Below are 18,518 nucleotides of genomic sequence, written 5' to 3' on the forward strand. Positions count from 1 at the left end.
CTTTCATTGTCTAGCAGCTGCTGGATTGATTTCTCATGGTTCTATACAATTTTAAAGCAATTTTTCTTTTCCTGGTCACTAATTGGAATCTTATCTTCTATATCTGAAATTCTGTCCTCACAGTGGTTCATTCTGCTGTGTAGACTTTCAGTGGAGTTTTTCATGTCCTGGAAATCTGTTTACATCTGTTTTATGGATTCCATTTGTTTCCTATGTTGGGATTCCATCATGTTCCTGAGCTCCTCTCTAGATTTATTAATCATGTCTTGCACTATGGACACAATCTCTGCTATTATCTGAGAAATTATTTCTGATTTCATTTTTTTCAGATCCTCTTTTGTTGCCAGTTCAGAGAGTCCAGGTGGTTGAGTATCAGATTGTTCCATCTCATTTCCCTTTGGGGTGGCTTTAGGTGATGTGGAAGTCTGGTTTTGAGACTTATTTACATGTGTTCTCATTTTGACAAGCACGTGTGTGTGTGTGTGTGGGTGTTGCTCGCTGCTCACCTCCTCTATGCTGGTGGGGGTAGTACGGCAGCCCGGAAGCCTCCTCTTGTGCACTGAGAGCAGCTCACCTCCTGTGCACTGGTGGGGGTGGTACAGCAGCCTGGAAGCTATGTTGTTAGGGTTTTCATGTGAACTTCCCTAATGACTGGGTCTGCTGAGCAATTTTTCATGAGCATAGTTTACTTTCCACATCTTTTCTCTGGTAATGTATCTATTTAAGTCTTTTGTCCATTTTAGTGGGTTGTCTTATTGTAATGTAAGTGTTCTTTATATATTCTATATATAAGTCCATTGTTATGAAAAAAATATGTGCTATTTCTTTTAGTCTACAGTTTGCCTTTTCATTTTAACAATGACTCTTGAAGAACAAAAAGTTTCTATGGATGAAGCTTAATTTGTTGATTTTTTTTTTTTTTTCTCTACCAGGGATTGAACTCAGGGCCTTGCACTTGCCAGGCAGATACCACCACTGAACTACATTCCTACCCCCTAATTTATTCATTTTTAGCTTTTGTTGTTCATGTTTTTTATATTTAAATAATCATTGCCAAACCAAAGATCATTAAAATTTTTCCCTCTGTTGCTTTTTTTTTTTAAATTTTAGAGTTTTAGCTTACAGCTTAGCTCTGTGATCCCATATGTTAACTTTTATGTATGATGTGAGGTAAGCTTTGAGGTTAATTTCATGCAAACACTTAAACAATTACTACAGCATCATTTATTTAAAAGATTATCTTTTCCCTCTGGTGAACTGCTGTAGATCCTTGGTAAAAAATCATTTGACCATGTATGAGTTGGTCTATTTACTGACTCATTACTCCATTCTCTTGATTCGTCTGTCCCAATGGCCAAAAATGACATTGTATGGATAATTGTGACTTTATAATAAATGCAGAAATCAGGTTGTATAAGTTCTTTAACTTTGTTAGTATTTTTCAAGTTATTTTAGCTACATGAGGTTCGTTGCATTTCCATATCTTGCTGAACATCTGGTTAGGATTACATTGTCCTACAACCTTCCTATAGATTGTTTTTTTTTTTTTTTTGGTACCGGGGATCGAACTCAGGTCCTTGCACTTGCGCAGCGGGTGATGAAACCACTGAGTTAAATCCCTAGCCCCTTCCTATAGATTTTTAGAATTTATATCCTAGGATTTCTTACATAGGTCATCATGTTGTCTTTGGATTTTGATTGATGCCTTTTATTAGGTTCAGGAAACTTTCCCTGAAAATTTTATCAGGAATAGATTTAGAATTTTTCCAAGTAAGGTCTGTTATGTATCTGTTGAGATATTTATGTTTTTTTATAATTTTAGTGTTAAAATAGTGAATGCTATTGGTTGGTTTTCAAATATTAAAACAACTTTGGGAAAATTTCCCTTGACAATTGTATACTAAGCTTTAAAAAATATTAGTAGATTAACTTTGCTTAAATTTTGTTGAGAATTTTGCCTTTATATTTACAAGGGCTATTGGCATGCAATTCCTTTTTTATTAATATTTTTCTCTTGTTTGTGTAATTTTCTTCTGTTTTTGTCTTTATTATTTCCTTTCCTATGCTTACCATGGGTTTAATTGGGTCTTCCATTCATAGTTTCTTAAAGGATGGGTCAGTGATTAGACCTTTATTCTTTAGTACATGCAATTCTTTTTATGTCCATCTTTAGCTGAATCTCACACACTTTGTTTTTTAAAATTTGCATCAATTTGAAATAATTTATAATTTCCCATTTCACTTCTTAGTTGATCCTTGGATGATTTAGAAACCTATTATTTAATTTTTGGGGTTTTCAGCGCAACTGTTTATTGGTTTCTAATTTAATTCTATTTTGATTACAGAATATACTTCATTCACTTTTTTTTTTTTTTTTTTTTTTTTTTTTTTTTTGGTATTGAGGATTGAGCCAGGGACCTTGCCTTTGCGAGGCAGGGTATGGAACCACTGAGCTAAATTACCAGCCCTTCATTCACTTTAATCATTTAAAATTTTTTGAATCTTGTCTTGTGGGCTAGAATATGGTGTATTTTAATAAATACTCTGTACATATTTGTAAAGAGTGTGTAATCGGCTGTTGTTAGCAGGGTTCTATAAAAGTGAAATTAGGTCAAATTGATAGATAGTCCTGGGAAAATTGTTTCTAACTTTACTGATTTTCTGTCTACTTTTTCCTCACAGCCTTTATGAAAGAAATGATTTAAATATCCAGGGTATTTGCCTATTTCTCTTTGAGCTCTCTCAGATTTACTTCTTGAATGTTGAACTTCTGTTTTAGGTTTATAAATGTTGATGATTCTATATTTTCTTAAGGAATTGACTCCTTGTGGTTATGAAATGACCCTGGTGATATGCTCTGCTTTGAAAGCTATTTTGTCTGATATTAATATAGTCACTCAAGCTTTTTTTGTTTTGTGTTTGCATGTTCCATGCCTTTCGGGTTTTAATCCTTTATTTTAATCCTCCCTTTATTTTAAATCTTTTTGTATTTTTACAGTAAAAGTTGTCCTCGGTTGTCTGTAAGAAATTTAGCTTGTTGTTTTTCTGATTTGAATTTTGCTGTTATTTCTATCTTGATTTCCTTCTGTATAACATGTTTTTATTCTTTGGCTATTTGTTTATCAGTGGTTTTAAACAATTGATTATATTGTATACAATTCATCATGCTTATTTTATTGGGAACTTATTCAGCTTATGTTTTCATCACAGTTGAGAAAATTTTGGCCAGGATTTTCTCTATTATCTTTCAGTGCCTCCTTTTTCATGGACTACTTTTACATGTTAAGCTGCCTGAATTTTCTTCAGGACTCTTTGAGTCTCTGTTCAATTTTTTTCAGTCTTTTTCTCTCTGGTAAGATATAGTTTTTATTACTATATATATTCAAATTTGGTAGTATTTTCTTCTACAGTAACTAAGAGTCTAATAATCCTATCCAGTGGATTTTTTTTTCAATTCAATTATTCTATTTTTCACTTCCAGAAGTTCCATTTTGATTCTTTAAAAAATATCTTACTTGTTTTTATTTAACGTGTTCAATTTTTATCTTCTTCAACATATGGAATGTAGTTATAACAAATTTTATGGTCTTTGTCCATTATTTCTTTAATCAGTATCTACACTGATTCATATTGGTATGTGGTTCATTATACAGTATTTTTGAATTGGATCAGAACCTTTGAATTTTACCCTGTTAGATGCTGAATATTTCCATGTTTGAATTCTTGAGCTTTTCTTAGAGCTTGTTGCTATGTTCCTTGGGAACAACGTGCTCTTTTCAAGTCTACTTTTAAGCTTTATTAGGCAAATGCAAAATAGTCTTTAGTCTCAGGCTAACTTTTCCCCACTCCTGATGCAATAACCTCAGGACTCTACCCAGTCTCCCTTGATGACAAGATTTTCCACCATGGATGATGGAATGCAGACCGTTCCCATGTTGGGGTTCGTGTGCTGCCCACTGCCCATGGCTCTGTCCCAGCTGAAGGTCCGGTCACCTTGACTTAGACTCCCAGCTCCATCTCTGTCTCACAGGGGGATCGTCAGGTTCTTCTTCCAGCACTGAAACCTGGACACTCTCTCCCACTGTAAGCTAAGCTCGAGCAAACAGAAGTCTCTGGTTCTTTCCTTGTTCTCAGGGACCTCTGTCCCGAGGCGCCTCTTTCTTGTTTTTAGGTGTATAGATTCCAGGATAAACCTGACCCCAATGTTTCATGTTGGCTGAAAAGAAGTATTTCTTAGAGATTTTAAATTTGTATTTGTCATGTGTGAGATTAAGAATCTTGTGCTATACTTCAGTGCCATTTTAAATCAATTTCTTTTGCTTTCTTGTATGTTCTTGTCTTTTTCCTTTTTCTCTCCATTGGATTATGGGTCCTTTTTTGTAAACATTTTCTTGTCTTTTCACTTTGCTTAGAATTGTAACAAATTCCCAGAGTTGATGGAGAGAAACACCAAGAATGACTCATAGGAAATCCATTACTGACTAGCTTTGTTGTATGAAGTCTTGAATTTGAAATTAAATTATTTTAGGAGGGAATTTAGCTCAGTGGTTCTGCCGCCTGCCTCAAAAGTGCAAGGTCCCGAGTTTGATCTCCAGTACAAAAAAAAAAATTAGTTTACATAAAAACATGCCTTATGTATTTGGATGACATCTACCCTGCTTACAAATATTTGGACCAGTGGTTCAAATGGTTTCCCGGCAATGACTCTCTGCTTAAGAAATGTGGGATGGAAAGAAATGGAACCAACTGAGCAGTTTCTATCATTCATAATAAAGGCTTTAGGTTAGAAGTCCACACACTCCTAAGAGATCACTGCATTGGAAGGCAAAAAGATTTTATCTTTCCTAACTTCTAATTGAAGTATAGCATTTCTGTCCATTATAAACACGGGCAACAAAGCACAAGAGTATTAGCAAAAGCTGTGACTTCACCAATAAGAAAACTACAGACAGACATTTCTGTCACAGTATGGTTACTGCAGATATATGAAAGTATGCTATTTATATTCACTATTATTTATCATTACTTCAAAATGCGGTAGTCTTTAGACTTGGTGCGAGATCTTGTTATTAACTCATTAATAAAAAGTATGATTACTATATTATTCATATGTGTAAAATATTTTGGTAATCATGTGTTGATGTGCTTAGTTTTCTTTGTAATCATGAATTTTGTTTTGGGCATGTATCAACATTATTCTGAAAAGTGGCACATAGACTTCCTCAGAGAGCTAAAGGAATACAATAGATCAGGGCCCTGTTTTAATGATACTTTATAAAATTCCTGGCTGGAGTCACCGCAAGAGAAGGTGGCGATAAGGCAGTTCCTAGCCTCTCATTTCTGCCTTCTCCCCAGCTGGAAGACTTGAGAGTGTAACCTAACTCTGAGAGAATCTGACCTTCTGCACTGGTTTCAGGCTCAGTGAACTGAAAGACCCTGCAGCTTACCTGTCTGATGTGATAGTTTCCGTCGGGAGTGGGGAGCACTGGTCTTGGGGGCTGAAGTTTCTCTGCAAGGCTTAGCTGTGGACAGACTCGCCTCTCTTCTTTCCTCACAAGCTGGAGCCAAGTTGACTTCCCACATCAGTGGAATAGCTCTGAGCTCGACATTCAGGCTGAAGGCCTCCTTTCATTTAACCAGCACCAATTCCATCCCCTGCCTTGGAATCCATTACACTCGGGGCACAGACTTCTGACATCTCGCTCGCCTCCCACCCTGCCTCTGCCCTCCCAATACTCCCTCTTCTCCGTTCACAAGTTCTCCAGCGGTGGCAGGTGATGGTGCCAGGAGACAGAAGGTCCCAGCATCTGAGCCTTGCAGGCCCCTGCTGAGTAAGCTATCCGCTTTCACTATTTGACAAAAAGGAAAAGGCAACAAAATCAAGCGCAAAGCAAAGGACAGGCAGAGCTGAAGTCTCTGATCTTGTCATTCTTTGACCACAAAACTCTCTGACCCAGAACTCCCTTTTTCTAAGATTAACCTGAAGACAAAACTTTTCAGTCTTTGTTACCTGAGAATGTTTTACTGCACACATCTCCGTTTTTTGCTGTAACCACAGTAATGAGAACTAACATTTTACAGTTTGTGAAATGCTTTCATAGTTATCATTTGATATAGGAGATAAAATATGAAAATATTATCTCTCTCAACCTATTAGCTGTCTGATATGCCGAGTTTGTGTTCTCTAAAGTTAAAGGATGAATTCTAGAAACAACAGAGGTTAAGAGTAGGAAAATGTTTATTGAAAGAAAGATAGGGCCGGGGATTTGGCTCAGTGGTTCCGGTGCCTGCCTCAAAAGTGCAAGGTCCTGAGTTCGATTCCAGGTACCACACAAAAAAAAGAAGAAAGATAGCTCTAAGAGAGACAGAAGGGGGCCTGAATGGATAGCCAGGGACCCCACTTTACAGGGAAGTTTTATAGAGCAAAACCTACGTGGGTACAACGTGGTCACAGCTATGATTAACCAATAAGGTTACAGGTATCATCACGTGGGTAGTAGTGATCCAATGAGGAGGCAAGGCACGTACTCAGAGTACAGGGAAAGAACAGAGGACTTCTCGGGTAGGTGATGGATCCCGGGGTCTGGGTCACCCACTGGAGTGGCTGATGCTTACCTAGGCTTTACCAGACCAGGTGCTGTCATTCTCATCCCTGGGGAAGGGTGTAGGCCGGGTCCTTTTGTCCTCGTCTTGGGGCTTGGCCCCCAGCTGAAGCGCCTGTGGCCACACCTTTGGTCTTCACTCTCAGCCCTGGCTGACTGCCTGCTGTATTCCTATCTAACTTAGCTGTCTGTAATAATTTAACCCTCGCTTTCCTCAGATGTGAGTGTGGCTGCAGGCGCGCAGGCCGAGACGCTGCGGACCCGCGCCGCGAGCATCCCAGGCGGTGAAGTCGTAATAGCTCTGCAAGTCTGCCATAAAACATGGCCTCCGATAAAACTACATTGCAAAAAAATGGGAAAGAAACAAATGGAAAAAGTAAAAAAGTAGAGGAAGCAGAGCCTGAAGAATTTGTGGGAGAAAAAGTACTGGACCGTCATATAGTGAATGGGAAGGTGGAGTATTTTCTGGAGTGGAAGGGATTTACAGATGCCGACAATACATGGGAACCTGGAGAAAATTTAGATTGTCCAGAATTAATCGAAGCATTTCTTAATTCTCAAAAAGCTGGTAAAGAAAAAGACAGCACAAAAAGAAAATCTTTATCTGACTGTGAATCTGATGATAGCAAATCAAAGAAGCAAAGAGATGCTGCTGACAAACCTAGAGGATTTGTAGAGGTCTTGATCCTGAACGAATAATTGGTGCCACAGACAGCAGTGGAGAATTGATGTTTTTCATGAAATGGAAGGGTTCAGATGAGGCTGACTTGGTGTTGCCAAAAGAGGCAAATATGAAATGTCCTCAGATTGTAATTACTTTTCACGAAGAGAGACTAACTTGGCATTCTTGTCCAGAAGATGAAGCTCAGTAACTTACATCATTTATATATATATAAATATATATATATATATAATATTTATATATATATAAAATGGGTCTTGGTGTTTGATTCACTAGTGTGAAAAAAACAGCATTCTAATGAAAATCAAGTTTAATATGTTGGTTTTGAAAGTATTTGGGGAAGTTGTTGGGTTTTGTTTTGCATCAATAGCACTGGTTACTTTGAACAAATAAAAAGCTTTCTGTAGATGCTTCCTTTATCAGAAAACAGCATTTAATAGCTTGATATATTTCCTCTGCTTTTCTAAATATTGGGAAAATTATCCATAGTCAAACTCAAAAACAGAACTCATTTTTAGCTCACATGCTTAAGGACCATTCTGAGTTTTTTGTTTGTGTGTGTATAAATAAAATACTTATGTAAATGGTTTTTGTTTTGTTGTTAAACATTTACCAAAACAAAAACTGGGTGATAAGCTCACATTTGAGATGACATCATTCTGAGCAACCTAAGAAATAAATCACAGTTAAACTGAAAGTTTTCCTGAAGCCCTAACTTTTCAAGTTAAATAGATGATTCTGTGGTTAATGGACAGCTTAAAGTGGGTATTTTCAAAGCAGCCATATCAGAGTCCATTATCTGTGTGTTTAGTTACAAAAATATAGCAGTTTGCTTGCAAAATTCCTGAAAAATTGTATCACTACCAACAACTTCTCCACCCAAATAAGGTAACTAGTCAACCTGGTTTGTTTGAATTAGCCAAGGAAGACTTGTTAAGGGAACATTAAAGGTTACTCATGACCCATTCCCTTACAACAAGTTGAAATCTGTACACAAAGTCAGGATTCATGGATGTCTAAGACTTGGCTCATGGAAACCTACTGAGTGGCTAGAGGTGGTCACAATTTAGGACCTACTAGAATGAATGAGTGAACAAACTTATAATCTAAATTATTGACCTGCATGTTTTTCTTGACCTCAACTTGTTTCTTACATGTAGGCTCAATCTTCAGTATTCGGGTTACTGTTTCAGCAGAAGCCAGAAAAATAACTTTGTAGTAGTCAAAATGTTATCCTACTGTATATTATTTACTTTATTGTAAATAATGGTGAGCAGTGGTTAATAAATAGTTTTATATTCCTTTAAAAAAAATAATTTAACCCTCATAGCCACTGTGCACATCAAGTGGTGCGGTTTCCATTTGACAAATAAGGAACCTAGGCTCTGGAAGGTTCAAGGCTCACTGTAGAAATAGGGCTCAGACTGGGAGCTAATCTGAGACAACACCCCCCCCCCGCACCCCACCCCCCACCCCCCACCCCCCGCTGAGGCCATGTTAAGTCTGCTGCCCTGTGCTTCCTCCTACTGGCAGAGGTAATTGTGCTCACATGCAGGAGACATCTCAGTCTGGTAGATTATTTTATGTTTTGCATGTAGATTTTATTTCTTCCAAATAATATTTTTTAATAATTCAAGTATATTCTTGAAAATTCAAAATCTAGACTCCTGGTCTTTCTTCCCTTCCTGTAAATGAGGCATCCATTCCCATGGGGCAGTCATTATTAGGGGTGTTCCCCTTAGATGGAGTGGGAATTTCACCGCTATTGTTCCCAAAGTTGAGGCTGAGAGTCAGTAATAACTTATTATGATCTTTGTGCTGTTTTTTTTTTTTCCATAGTGGAATTAAAAGAGGAAAGAGAAACAGTTCTAAAACTCATTTCAACCTCCAAAGGGGGAAAACAAAATATTGACCTTGGAATGGTTAATTTTAGGTGTTGACTGGACGGGATTAGGATATCCCTAGAAAGCTGGAATAGCATTACTTTGCGTGTGGCTATAAGGGCCTTTCCAGGGGAGGTTAGAAGTGAGTCTCAGTGGACTACGAGAGGAAGAGCCAGCCTCAGAGTTGGTGGGCACCACCCAGCCAGGCAGGGACAGGTCGGATAGCTGGAGAGGGCAAATTGGATCTCCTGCCAAGAGCGGGGTGTATCCAACTCCTGGTCTGGACATCAGAATCCCAGGATTGCTGGCCTTTGGCCCCTTCTCCGGGTACTCAGGCTTTCACCCACAAACTGAGGGTCACACCATTGCCTTTCCTGGTTTGGCCTTTGCATTTGGACTGAGCCATTCTATTGGCATTGCAGGATCTCCAGCCCCCAGATGACCTGCTGTGGGACTTCTCAGCTACCGTAATTCCATAGCTAATTCTCCCAATAAATTGCAACTTTCTTGTAATGTACTTGCTACCACTTTTCTTTTATCAAAGACAAATTGGTTATAATATCAAATACCCTCTCTTCTGGGCCAACTATTTAAGGGAATTAGAATTTGTTCTTTTTCAGCTTTTTTAGGCAAATAAGAATGGTAGTAGTTGTGGAGACTCTTTATTGAGAGCTAATTCTGAATTAGGCACATGCCTTTCCACTTTCTATGCATTGTTGTATTTAATCTTTACAGTAACCCTCTACGGTAAGCCTTTACTTCCATCATTTTCATGTGAGAAAGGAATCAAAGCTGTGAAAGCAATTTTGTTTACCATGCACTGGGCACCTATCATGTCACAGCGCACTCCAGTGAGAGAGCTGGGATTTGAAACTCATTTTCTGTTTTGCAAAGCTATGGACCATTTTGTTTTTCAGGAATTTTCCCAACCTCCTCTTGGGTTACAAGTTGGCCCTCCATTACAACTTTGGTTCCCATAACATTTCTTTTTCTTAAATTAATCTTAATTCCATATATATTTGTGCCCAGATTTTTAAGGTATTGGCCATTCTGTAGATGCAGTGATTGTCCCAACTAGCTCTGTTCCCAACCCTTGGTGTCTTCATAGCGTTCATTTGGAAAGGTAGGCTAAAGACCCGGATGTAGCACTTCTGCTTTTAATAACTGCAGATTACAGACTATCCAGCAGTATATAGTAGTTCTTACAAGGGACTTGAGGAAGCTTCTCTGGTTTACTGAACGTTTTTCCATCTAATGAGATAGTCTAGCAGTTTTTCCCTAGATTGGTATGCTTGGTTCAGTATGTTTCATAGTGGTAGTGATCATTTGATGCAGAGTCTGGCTTTCTCTATAATAAATCCCTTTGCCAAATGCAGGAATTGCAGACATGCTACTGGCAAGAGTAAAGCAAGTGGGTAAGTAAAACTATCCTGGTGTTGGGGGTATTTTCTTATAGGATTTTAGTCTTGATGAACACTCTGGTGCAGGAATCAGACTCCTAGCAGGGCCACACATGGTGCATCCTGACAGCCCCTGCAGGCCACTGTGGGCAGTAATGTTGACATTATTTGAGGTGGCAGGTATGATACCTGTCTTCTGGTGTATTGGGTGAGTAGCTGAGCCAGCGAGAGGAGTTTGGATGATTAAGTGAAAAATAAGAGATTCTTGGTTAAGCTGAAGACTTCATTTGGGAACCAAAAACAGTCTCTTGGACCTTGAGCCACATATTTTCCTTGAAAAGAATGGACTGTCCCACAAAATTTTGTTGGGGGCTATATTATTGAGAGGTGGAGTGAGTTGAATATGAGATTTTATTTAATGACATACTGTACTGGAAATCTGAAGTCCTACAGCAGATTTAAATTCCAGCTCTTGTTATAATTATTTAAGATTGTGAAATTACAAAACTGCACATGAATCAAGTTTTAATATACTGTATGATGGGTGGATGAGGCAGTCCATTGTACCATTTCTTTCTTTGGATTCTCAGGCCTGGTTTGGCAGTGCAAGAACTCTGGAACATTAATACATTCAATAAAAAGTAAATAATAAAAAATAAATTAATCTTAATTTTATTCACTACTGTACACAAATCCCATCTAGCCAGGTCTCCTGAGGCTGGAGCCAGTGTGTGTGGTGGGGTGAATGGGAGAAGGGTGTGACCTCACTCCGGTGGCTGAGGGCACCAGCCAGGAACAAACAGGGCAAGGTTACTGTGCCACAGCAAGTGAGCCAGACACACTTCTGCAGTATCAGGGTCTACCTCTTGAGGACAGGTAGGGTAATATTTCAGTTACTTTTCTCATTTCAGAGACAAAATACCCACCACCCACAAGTTAAAAGAGGAAAGGTTTACTGTAGCTCACAGTTTGTAGAGGTTTCAGTGCCTGGGTCCAAGCCAGGATGGCATGGCAGAGAAGAAACAGTCCATGGCAGGGCAGAAGGCAGCAAGCATCCAAGTAGCGAAGCAGTAAGTGGCAACAGCAGCCCTGTTTCTGTCCCTTATATTCTATCCGGGCTACCCTCCCTTAGGGCGGGTAGCACTCACATCTAGGGTGAGGCCCCCTTAATCCTAGCGTCAAACTGTGACTCAGTCCCAATAGCATCCTTAATCCCAACATCACACACCCTAGATCCAGCCACCTCCAAAAAGCCCCAGGTATGATGGCATGAGGCTTTGGGGGGACATCTAGACACAGCTGTAACAGACAGGACCATTGTGCTGTAAATCTAATCGGTCCCTAGACAATAAGCACTCCTTTATAACTTGGAAACAAATTATCCCGAGTGAACAAATGCAGGTAGGAAACATGAAGCCATAATTAGGGTTAGGGTTAGGGTTTTCAGGGTTACTTTTCAAAGTATTTCAGCGATATGATTTTATTACATGCTTCAGTGAATCTGGCAGCAAAGCAAAGATTCTGTCCTTGTAGCCATCTAGAGGTTGTTGAAGTCCCAAAGGTCATGCACCCCTTGGCTTCTCAAGGACCCTTTCCTCACTGATCAAAGCACTGTAAACAAACCGCAAAGATACCAGCGTCATTGCTGACACACATATGCCTCATAGCAGAAATGGTTTCAAGGTAGGAACAGGAATGCTGTGTTTGGAAATAAAAATTTGGGATGATGCTGGTTGAGATCATGGGAGATATTGCCAGACAAACAGGAAAAAAAAGTTGGAGAGAAAAAAATTTAAGGCGATGTTAGAAAACAGGATAGGCAGCTGGAAAGGAATTTAGTTACATGGCAAAGGGAAGAGGATGCTGGAACATAATTACCATAGGTTACACTTTGCATGATCCCTGGGGAAAACTCCATGTCATGCCGCTTCTGTGGGTGAGGCTGCGTCTATATTGTTCTAATGAATTTTTGATAGACTATCAAAATTTAGAAGTAAGAGGGCTGAGCTTCTATCAAGAAGTAATTCTCTGTATACCCTGTTTTTCATTTTAATATGCAGTATGGTGGCTTGCTCACTATTCTTGCCCTTCTTTTTTCTTTTTTATGGTCATCTTAAGTATATTTTTCCAAGAAAACACTGCTGACATTCCCAAAGCCATGGTGCTGAGCTCATGCCTCCACGGGTGTTTCAGGCAATACTGCTGTTAGTACTCTGTGCCATCTTTCTTATGCTTTCATTTACCTTCTTGGCTGTCAGAAGCCTCCATTTATCTGTCTTCTCCCTCTTCCGTCAGGCCATCCGGAGAGGGCATTTTTCATCCGGTCTGTTTCTTTTTTTTTTTTTTTTTTCCAGGTTCATAATTTATTGTACAAACTGAGTATTACATGATGAGTGACAGCTCTTCCAGGCGCAGGAACTTCACAGATGAAATCTGATACTGTAAAATCCTAGCATGCACAATGCCCTGGGTTTGATTCCCAACACCCTTATGTTGCTTTCACAGCTGGCGTTTTTGTTTTTTTAGATCTTAACTTGAAATACAAGATCGTCAGAGCAACGCCTCCATATGTGGCCAGCACACGATTCATTCTACCTGTGAGAGTATAAGAGTTGAAATATTTTTTGATGCCAGTGAACTGGTACTGGGCGTCGGCTTCTGGACCTGCCATGATTTCAATCTCGCCAGAGCCACAAATTCCGCAGCTGACGCCCTTCAACTACATAGCTCCCTCCACCGCCCGGCCCGGAAGAAACTCATCCGGTCTGTTTCTGTATCCCAGGGGTCCATTCATTTTCTTCAGCCTCCTTTTGCTTCTTCCCTTAGGACTGCACTTTCTCTAGTGAAGTTGTAACTATTCAGGAATTGGCAGCTGCCATTGGTGTCTGGTTTGGAATGCAAAGGTGAGTTGATTTAATAGCTGTTGCACGGTTTCAGTCCATCGGTACTCTGGGCTGTAAATGTGGTAACTCAGAAAACTTAGTTGAAGGGGAGTCTATTGGATCAGTTACCAGAAAAGCCCAGGGTGAGGGAAGTTCATGACGGCCTCAGTTTGTGTGGTGTGTGATTTTGTCTCAAGACAAAAATGGAAAACTGAAACTTTCTTGTAATATACTTGGTGCCACTTTTCCCCACGGAAATTGCAGTAAGAAGTAAGACCTCATAAACTAGAACCAAAATTCAATGTCCCTGGGTCACTGGCTCCCTCTCCTCTCTTCTCTTTCCTGATTCTTGTCACTAGCAGACAGAGTCTCTCCATCTACTGGCAAATATGGCCAATGACTTTCATCTCCAGATTCACATCCTCCAGAAGACAGAGGGCTTCCTGCTTCCCCCTGGATGGATCACTGTCGAGGAAGACATGTGATTGCTTTAGATGGTTATGTGTTCTTTTAGACCAGCCCTGCCTTGAGCCTCAGCCACATGCGAGTCAGGAAGTGTAGAGGATGAAGATGCCGCGCCTTGTCCTGCAACCCCACTAGAGCTATTGAATGGAGAGGGGTGTTTCTCCAGAGGAAAGGATGCTAGAGAGATAAAAATAATGCAGAAGTATGGCAGAATGAAAAATTAATTTTCTTGCAAAAGTGTGTAGGAAGAAGTCTCTTCTGGTGTTACCCTGAATTCTAAAGAAAAACTGCTTTGAGGAGAATTATAATACAAGGAGTTCCCAAATAATTTCTTTCAAAAACATAACGCTGTATTAGATTTTTACAAAAATTTCCATAATAACCTCCCTCGAATAGTTGCTCAAACGGAATTTGCTTTGACTGTTGAGACAATAACAAACACGACATAAGGCAGTCTTGAAACATATTTGTGCCTTGGGCGTTGCCCTTCCTTGCTGCTTTCAACAACTCTGTCGAGCTTGAGTGAGTGAGATCCTAAGTGGCACATAGTCCGTCTGCTTCTGTCCATTGTCCTTGGCAACAGCCGGCCCAAGAAGAGCCAAGAGCTGATCACAAACACAGGAGCAAGGGCTTAAATGTTTTCAGTAAATGTGTAGCACATCGTCTGGTCCGTATAAGCAGGCTGAGGGAGAGGGTCTGCGTGGAAGATTGGGGAACAATCTTTTCCAGTAGGCACGGAAAGTGCAGGTGCTAATAAGGGACTGAGTAACAGAAGTATGTGGACTGTCAGATGCCCACCTGCCTGACATTCGGACGAGCATCCATGTGACCTTGAACGTAAGATGAGGCCACAGGCGAGTGCTCACTCGCCCACCTGCACCCCGTCATGATCCTTACCAGACGTGTGCTGCACAAGAGTTGAGTTTGGCTGAGGAGGAGGAGGGTGAAGGACTTGAGGATGAGCTCTGCCAGAGGCCCAGTCCCCTCGAGAACTTGAGATAGGAATCTCAAATGGGGTTGCTCTTGGAGAATCAAACTTTAGGCTTGGCACAGAATGGGCTGATTCCAGATTTGGGGTACTGAGATTACTGTCACCTGGGGCCAACAAACTAACTGTCATGGCAGCTGCTCATCACCCCTGACCTGTGGCCTCGCCCTTCTGCCAATGGTCCTGGACATGAACGCGTCTACAGAGACCCCTGGGGGTGTCAGAGGACACTGGCTGGGGAAGCACTCTACCACCGAGCTACACACCAGCCCTTTTTAAATTTTAATTTGAGGCAGGATCTTGCTACATTGCCTAGGCTGGCTTTGAACTTGCAATGCTCCTGCCTCAGGCTCCCAAGTAGATGTTATTGTAAGCATTCACTACTGCACCTGGCTCCAGTTCTTTGTTTGAAATCATTTTCCAGGGCTCAGCATTCTTCCTAGACTCCCAGCTGCCAGGGAGGGAGACACTGCTGTGGCCAGGAGACTCATGACAGGGCAGCTCAGGGTTCTGGGCAGTAAGGTTTGCACACACATAGAGTTGAACCAGAAAGACTTATAAAAATGGTCCTAATCAACAGCAGCCTTTTCTGGACATGTTTATAAGCTTTCTATTATCTGTTTGGTTTGTTGTGGTATAAAGATCCACATGGGCTGATGAAAAGCAGAAGCAGAAATGTTAGCAAGGCCATACTTGTTGGTAAACATGGGAATGTACAAGAGGCTACACTAAAGAAGGGCTGGTTTGCCTCTGAGCCCAAGGTTGGTAGAAAATCAAGCAAGTTCCCTTCAATTCAGGCTGCCAAACCAGCCCAGATCATCACCTCCACACTTTGCCTGCATGATTCTTCCTTCCTGGAACGTTTTCCCCTTGCCCTCTGCTCTCCTGTCCAAGGAAATCCCACTGTTCTTCAAGGTCCAGTTTAACAGCCATTCACTCCTTCCTTACACTCTTTGAAGGCACAACACAAGGATTATGTCTTCAAATGCTATTAGCATCTAGCATAGGGTCTGTTGTTGGCGTTCAACAAATGTTGAATTGAAACCCTGCTTTTCTTCATGAATTTTATCCCCTATTTTTATGGAGATCAACTGTGACAAAATTTCAAGAAGTTTTTAGACAGTTCTTTCTGCTCCAACGTCCTTTCGAGAAAGGCCTTAAGGGCAAAATTCCCCCAATTTTTGGTGGTTTTTTTTTTTTTTTTGAGACAGGGTCTTGCTAGTTAGCCCAGGCTGGCCTTGAACTCCCAGTGATCATCCTGCCTCTGCCTCCTGAAGGCTGGGACTACAGGCATGTGCCACCAGGCCTGGTCTCACAAACTTTTAAGCTGTAAATGTTTGTGATAGTTTTCCCAAGAAATCAACCGTAACTGTGTTGTGCCTCTTACCTTGCTGGAATTGACTTTCAAAGTTAAAGCCTAACATTATCATCATGTGATTTGGTGACTGACTCTTCTTTCCAAGTCTTCTAGGTTCATGGAGCCTCCAGATTGCAAAACCTCTGCCCATACATTACCTCTTTCAGTACTCATCTGGGGACTTGGGAAAGCAGGGATAGCAGGTCACAGGCAGCTTCTATAACCCGGCAAATCCAGCTGTCTCTGCTACTTCGGCAGAGTCAATCTACATAAACTTGGGGAAAAGAAACGCAGAATCTGCCAGCTGCTGTTTATTCTCCAAACAGCACACAAAAAAAGCAACAGTTGCTTCTCAGAAAGCGAAGTGTTATACTAATAATTATTGTAGGGCTTTACAATCCCAAATCAAGTATTCCCCTGTACTTTGCCACCTATCCAAACTCTAAGGGGCTCCCTTCCAAATGGTCGGTGAACTGCCTGCATCTGGGCCGTGGCTATTTGTTTTAATCCCACATTACAAGGGCAAACAGGAGCTTCTTGGCCCGGCCTTGACAGGCACGGTGGGAACCTCTTTGGTGATGTTGGGAGGTGCGAGGAGCCAGCGTTCCATGGAGAAACCTTGGCCACAAGGTGATGGGTGGAGAATGAATGACTCTCCCTTCTTTGTGAGTTTTCCCCCCTTCATTTTCTAAGGCAAAATAATGAGACTTAAAAACACCAGGAATTCACACTCTGCCCTCAAGATCAGCATCTGCAGACACCGGGGGCTACCTGGGAGTTATTTTTTGCTGTACGTCCCACTGAATCCAAGACGAATTCATCATGGCGGCTCCTCAGGGGCTTCCAAAAGCCCATAGCCAGGCAGTCAAAGGAAGGAAGCAGGTACAGGACAGTGCGTTGTGAAGCGTTTCATCAAAGAGGCATGAATAAAATATTGTGGAGATAAGAGATGAGGGGAAATAATTGGGGGGAGTTGAAGGAGGGTTTACTTCTTTGAAGAAGCTGTCCGGCTTCTCTTACCAACTTTACTGAATGTGTAACTGTGAGTGAAATTGCGTCTCTTTTGCTCTTCTCGGTGCTCCGCACCAGCGTGCTCCCGCACCAGCCAGCGTGCTCCCGCACTCAGGGTAAAGCACTCTGTAAGCATAAGTGGCCCGAAAATCAGCTCACAGCCCTACAGTGGCTGCCGGGGGCCACACACCATGCTGAGAGCTTACTCGCTTCAGTTCATCCTCCCGGGGCTGCCAGGGTCCCTCAGCACAGGAGACTGATTTCGGGCCCAGGCTCTCAAGCGCAAGGCCAGACTCACTAAGCAAAGCTGAGCTGCGCTGCTCTGCCCGTGGCTGTTGATGTGTTTATTACTCGCCCCTTGGTGCTCTTTCTCTTTTTCACAGCACTTAGGAAACTGTCAGCAGCTGGGATAATTAGAACAGGACATGAAAAGTCCTTTGGATAGATGCCTCCTGGAAATGACCTTGTACCAGTTTGCTCAGCCTGGAAAGCTTGCATGGTATGAAAATTTCCCACTGCCCAGCTGTCGGCCAATTGAGAACTAATTAGTTCTAGAGCATAAGTAATAGCTGATCACAGAGGGCACTTCCTCCCCGCACTGGGGGTGACAGATGCGGCCAGCCATTTGGAATGGGATCTCCGCGGAGAAGGCTGAATTCCAGCATCTGAAAATACCGTCTAGGAACGGCCTGCCTGGGATGCCTTGCCTGTGACCAGTGTGGATTCCTGGGACGCACTTCAGGCCCATGAGACTCCTCCTCCCCCACGCCTCCTTGAGGGCTCAGTAACTTCTGAGAATCCCTGCGTCAGCTGGCTTCCGAGATCTGAGATGAGACTTGTGTCTCCAGGTTTATGTTTTTCAAGTCCTGCTTCTCAGAAGACCTTTCCAGGTTGAGGATGTTTACACAGTCATCCCAGCAGGTTTAGCAGGGCTTAACCGGAAATGTAAGGTCAGGGCAGTGGTCCCATGTGCCTGGAGAATCCAATAAAGGCCTGGGGGAAATTAAAGTTCTTAGGAGGAAGCAGCCATTGTGTTTAAATACCACACTTTTAATCCATTCATCTCTTGATAGACATAGGGGCTGCTTCCAAGCCTTATTTATTCTGGATTGTGCTGCTATGAACATGGGTGTGCTGTATCACTGTAACAGGATGTCTTTAACTCTTTTGGAATGACGAAATGGAGTACTACTCTGCTACAAAGAAGGCTAAACTTGAGTCATTTGTAGGAAAATGGGTGCACCTTGG

General features: G+C 41.4%; 2 pseudogenes; one reads left to right on the plus strand and one right to left on the minus strand.

Moving 5' to 3' along the window:
- The first annotated feature begins 6,859 nt into the window (after positions 1-6,859).
- Positions 6,860-7,474, plus strand: LOC101719730 (chromobox protein homolog 3 pseudogene; annotated as a pseudogene).
- Positions 7,475-12,895: 5,421 nt separating this feature from the next.
- On the minus strand, positions 12,896-13,307 carry LOC101705166 (ATP synthase F(0) complex subunit k, mitochondrial pseudogene; annotated as a pseudogene).
- Between the last annotated feature and the right edge of the window lie 5,211 nt (positions 13,308-18,518).

The sequence above is a fragment of the Heterocephalus glaber genome, unplaced genomic scaffold (genome assembly GCF_053883595.1).
Source record: "Heterocephalus glaber isolate CG9 unplaced genomic scaffold, H.glaber_assembly_v1.0 deba00001555, whole genome shotgun sequence".
In the NCBI taxonomy this organism is placed as follows: domain Eukaryota; kingdom Metazoa; phylum Chordata; class Mammalia; order Rodentia; family Bathyergidae; genus Heterocephalus; species Heterocephalus glaber.